This window comes from Condylura cristata, unplaced genomic scaffold, assembly GCF_000260355.1.
Source record: "Condylura cristata isolate star-nosed mole 26May11 unplaced genomic scaffold, ConCri1.0 scaffold00022, whole genome shotgun sequence".
Classification (NCBI taxonomy): Eukaryota; Metazoa; Chordata; class Mammalia; order Eulipotyphla; family Talpidae; genus Condylura; species Condylura cristata.
This window is the reverse complement of record NW_004567123.1, coordinates 18,422,463-18,428,394: the sequence shown is the minus strand read 5'-3', so window position 1 is coordinate 18,428,394 and position 5,932 is coordinate 18,422,463.

Genomic DNA, 5,932 nt, shown 5'->3' with positions numbered 1-5,932 from the left:
GGGGGCCCTCCCTGGTGGCACAGCGGGTTAACGCACTGCACTAAGAATGTTAAACCACTTCCGCATGAGTTCTATCCCCGCCTGTCCTGGAGGTGACCACATGGCGCGGCAGACCTCTTCCTGACCCGCCCGCTGCTCCCCTCAGCAGTGTACCTCGTTGATCTGCCTGTTCTGCTCCCCACTCTGTCTCTGGTGAATCTTCTCACCCTCCACATCTCTGGCCTGTACCCCAGTTCTGTATGAATAAATAAATAAATCTTAAAAAAAAAAAAAAAAGAATATCGATTAAGGGTGACTTGATGATGAGAAACCCATGAGGATTACAACTGAGATGGAAAGAGGTACAAAATGATGTAAAAATAAACTATTATATTATTTTTTTAAAAAAAAGAATATTTATTAAAACAACCACACAGCAAGCATCATATTTAATGGGAAAATTTTGAAAACTTCCTTTAAATCTAGAAAATATAAGAATGCTCTCCATAGTTTCTATCATTTCTATTGAATGTTGTACTAGCAAATATAGCTAGACTAATAAGCTAAAAAAAAGAAATTATAGAATTAGAAAGGAAGAAATAAACCTATCACTATCAGTGAGCTGATTATACATATAGAAAATCAAAAGTACATATAAACAATTATTAAGATTTCTAGACATGGAACTAACCTGATAAAATAATTCCAAAACTTACATATAGAAAGAAGTTCAATATACAAAAATATCCAGGACAGGGCCTCCCTGGTGGCACAGGTGTTAAAAACACAGCACTCTCAAGGGGTTAAGATGCAGAACTACAAAGCAATCCACAGCTACTACATCACAAGTTCGATACCCAGCCAGGGAAGGATGTAGGTGGCATGTCAGACCTCTCCTTTCTCTCCTGCTGCTCCCCTCAGCAGTGTATTCCAGTCAGTTTGCCTGTTATGTTCCCCATTCTGTCTCTAGTGCATCCGCCCACCCCCGCATCTCTGGCCTGCACCCCAGCTCTTGTATGCATAAATAAATAAATCTTTAAAAAAACATATCCAGAACATTCTTGAAGAACAAAGTAGGAAGACTTTATCTACAAGATAGGAAGACATACGGTAAAACTATCCCACCTGAGGTAACATGGCAGGGAGAGTGCAGGGAGAGCAAAAGGCCCTGAAATAGAACAGCCATGTTAACTATAAATGAGAGGTGTCACTGCAAATCAATAAGGAAGGGCAGGCTTTCCTAGATGGTGCAGGGACACTCGAATATCTTCACAAAATAAACTAATCTTACCTCTATTTCACACCATACACCTAGAGGTGAAAGATGAAACTTGTTTAAATAAATAGGAGAGTATCCTCATGATACCAGGGTAGGGAAACATTTATTAAACAAGGCACCCAAAAAAAAAAAAAAAAACTAATGGGAAAGACTGGTATAGTTGACTATCTTAAACTTAGGAGCTTGTTTATCAAAGGACAAGATAAAGAAACTGAAAAGATAGTACCTGTGTGCTCTGTGTTAAGGATACCAGGAGCAGATTTAGCTGAGACTGGGATACATGGAAAGATACAGCTGTAAAGAAAGCCAAGAGCCACGCCAAAATGCCAGGCTTCCATCACTTGCTGGGCAGGTTAAAGCTAGAATCATCTTAACTTTAAAGGGATTTCTTTTCATAGTCCCCAAATTGGGATGTTTAAGCATCTACAGGGAAAATCCTGACAAAGGTTTGTTCCTATCTATTCCTTTACCTCCCCATCAGGAAATCATCCTCAATCTCTACCTACCCTTCTTTCTGCTACAGAATTTGTTCCATCTGCATCCCCCACAACCAAGTTCCTTTCTTTCCTCTTCCACCTACTGAATATATATTGCGTTCTGGTGCGGTGTATGAGTCAGCTCATTAATCCTCATAGGAAGACAGTTTAATATTTAAGAAAGCCTGTTTTGAAGTTCAGCTCACCTGGGTTTGAGTTCCAGCTCTTTCCTCTGGGTATCTTTAAGCAGGTCAGCCCCTGCTCTGTGCCTCTGTGTTCTCATCTGTAAAGTAGGAATAACTGCAGTGTCTCCATACTTTTCATAGGGCATTAATGGGAATAAAATGCACATAAGTATTCTGCTTACTTCAGAATAAGTAACACATTGTGGGGTGTAACACACTGTAAACATTACCATTATTATTCCAAACCCTAAGCGGGAGGTGATTTCCAAAGGATTCACTAGTTAAACTGCCTGTCTTCTGCAGCTAGCACCGGAAGACAAGGCTGGGCCTCTCAAATCCAGCTGGGCACACTGCCAGGCCCTGGCAGGACCTTTCCTCACCCACCCGGGCTGCACCAGCACTGGCTCCTGCTCAGTTTCCTGTCTCCCCTTATCTTTCCCAGCATGTGCTCTCTAGAGTGGGAAACACTACCGCTAGCTTCCTTCACTTCCCTTTGCTCAAAGGGACCCTCATTCTTTAGGAATCAATCAAATTCCAATTGCTGGCTCTGTGCCTACTCTGCTTTGTGGTTTTCTGCCTCTTTGCTACTCAGGAAAGATGTAGCACAAGCTCCAACTCTAAGCACAGTATTTCTCTTCTCTTCCTTACTCCCAATGCTGGGATCCCCTCAAGTAGTCCTCACTCATGTTCCCCTACCCCCAATATCTTTTCCCCTCTCCTTTTACCCAGTTCCATACTTCATTCTCTTTGAGTTCAAGTCCTTACTCAGACTTTACAGGCTTTGTGATCTTGGGCAAGTTACTAAACTTTTCTGGGCTATATTCAGTTTACCTGTATCACAGAGAAAATGAGCCTAGTAATATCTGCCCCAGAGGAAGGGAAAAATATAAAGGCCTATCGCATGCTATGAATTTTTGGCATATTTTATACTATGTATAACAGATATTCAAGTATACTGGAAACTTGTGTTAAAAAATGTATTGAGGGGCCTCCCTGGTGGCGCAGCGGGTTAAAGCACTGCACTGGGAGGCTAAACCCACTTCCGCATGAGTTCGATTCCCGCCTGCCCCGGAGGTGACCACATGGTGTGGCAGACCTCTCCTGACCCGCCCACTGCTCCCCTCAGCAGTGTACTTTGTCCATCTGCCTGTTCTGCTCCCCGCTCTGTCTCTGGTGAAGCCTCTCACCGCCCCTGAGCCTCTGGCCTGTACCCCAGTTCTGTGTGTACAAATAAATAAATCTTTAAAAAAAAAAATGTATTGATAGAAAAAAAAAGCCCCCAAATTTTTGAGATACAAACACTTTGGAATCGGAAAGATGTGGGTTCACATTTAAGCTTTTGCTATGTAACCTCTGTTAAGTCAACTTCTCAGAGCCTCAGTTTATTATTAGTAAGATGTTGATGAAACCCACCTGGTATGGTAAGTGAGATTATTTATGTAAAGAGCTAAACACTGCACTTAATCACAATGTGTCAGCTATGATAATAATTACTGTCTCTGCTATTAATGCTCATGGTGCTGGTGTGTGAGGAAGGTGCTTGGAGAGAGCCACTGCAGTTGCCCCCTCTGCCCCTGACACATAGTAGCTTGGCAGACTTTTCTGCAGTCAGCTCTGTGGATGGTGGTATCAACCCATTTTAACTCCAACGACCCAGGCCCTACATGCTTAGACTGGAGATCACAGCACTCAGTTCCTAATGGGCTCGACCACACTTTGTTGCTTTCCATCCATGTCACTCTCCAAGCAAAGGAAAAAAGCAAAAGTAAAAAGACACTCAAACTCACTAGAAGTCAAATAAGGCAAAGTAAAACAAATGTCAAGGGCTGGCAGGGATACAGAGCTAAGGAACTCTTCTGGGAATTTAAATTAGCCCATACTCTGGCATTAGTAAAATTTTTTGGCAATAGCTAATAAAAATTTAAGCTGAAATATACCCAATGATTCAGTAATTCCACTCCCAGGTTTACAACTACAAAAATTCTCCTACATATGTACAAGAAAACATGTAAGTATGTTCACACAGGCTCTGTTAGTAACAGCGAAAAGCTGGGGGAAATTTTCAGTGTCTAACCCCAGAAGAATGAATAAATTGTGGTATCTTCATAAGAAGGAATATTAGAAAGGAGTCGGAGTTAGTTGACCTACATATAGCAACACACATGAATTTTATAAAAATGTTAATAATCTTAGTTATATAATAAGGTGACAAAGCAAGTTGTAGAAGAATATGTACATACATAAAGTCCAAAATATGCAAAACGTCACTATATAAAGCTTTGAGATATATGCACTCGATGTGTATATAAAAAATTAAGGAAATGAAAAATAGCAAACTCCAATTAGTGGTTACTTTGGTAGAAGAGCAGGGAGAGACACACAGGTGGGGGAGCACACACAAGGTTTATACTGGCAGTATTTTATTTCTTATGCTGGGTGGGGTCATGAATGTTTGCAACAAAATTCTTCCAGCATGAAATAATTCATAATATTTTATAAAAGGCAAGACAATAAAATTGGTGGTGATTTAAGGCCTTCCATTTTTTCCTCCCCCAGTACAGGAAATCAAGGCCCCATTCTTCTTCTAACTAAGTCAGTGAGCTGGAAGAGGACATTGATGTTATTTCTAAGCTAGTTTGCGTCAACTGAGAGATGAGCTTGGACACTCTTTCATGTATTCAGTTCAGTTCAGAGACTGGAACTTGTCCAGGGTTTGCCCACTATGACACCAACTCTCCCTCCAAGCAACAGTGTATAAAATAGTTTAAATTCCCCCTCAGCGTGTTCTCTAACCCCATTCCCAGAGGTAATCTCTATTAGCAGTACTACTCTAGCCATTTTCCCTATATATCTAAAAAATACATAGACACACACATAAAGATTTTTTTTAAGATGGGAGTTACACATGTATTATTTGGGCAAAAAAAATTTAGTTAAAAATTTTAACTAAAAATAGATGGACTTAATATCTCGTGTCAATACATCAGCTCACAATGATCCATCCTCCTTTTCTACCATATTTTATTACTTAAACTTTTATTTTTAATTCAACTAGACATATATGATTACGTTTTGAACAACACAATAGAGTGATAAGGCCTTTTATAAATAGAAGGATAGAACTTCCCACAAGATCACCAGCTCTAATGCACAGACACTTCTATACAATTTAATCTCAGGTTTCTCCCTGGAGCTAAGACATCACTATATTTGATGTAAATCTTGGCAGGCTATTTAGCTGTCATGTGTGGTAAACAAATACTGGTTCTAAACCGTACATAATGCTCTGTGATTTTTGTCCTGGTCATCTATGCATATCATAGCTATCTCATTCAGCCATCATTTATTATTGATTTATTATATATTTCTTATTACATACATTATTCTAGGCACAGTAAAGAACCAGATGGAGAACCTCTAACCTCAGAGAGCTTACAGTCTGGTGGGACAACCAATTATGTGAATGAATAATTTTAAGTGGTGGTAATTAATATGATGAAAACAGAGAGGCAATAGGGCGGAGAGAGAGCTTTTTTTTTTTTTTAAGATTTATTTATTCATGCATACAGAGCTAGGTGACAGGTCAGAGGTGCAGGGGCAGTGAGAAGATCCACCAGAGACAGAGTGGGGAGCAGAGAAGGCCGAGTGATGAACACTGCTGAGGGGAGTAGTGGGCGGGTCAGGAGGAGAGGGCTTTTTTTTTTTTTTTCATTATTAGTTTATTTTTACATATTTTTGTGCATTTTTCCATCTCACTTGCAATTCCTTTGGGTTTCCCATCACCAAATCACCCATGTGCCATCACGATAGTCTTCCAAGAGGGCTTTTATTTTAAGCAGCAGTATGACTTATTATAGTTTAGGATTTTCACATTTTTCTACCTGCTTCATAGAGTAACAACACATTTTACACTGTTACTCAAAACCCATGATTGAAGCAAGCACACACAAAGATACAACATTGATACAACTGAACAGTATTTCATGAAATAATGCTTGCCCTTATTAATGGTG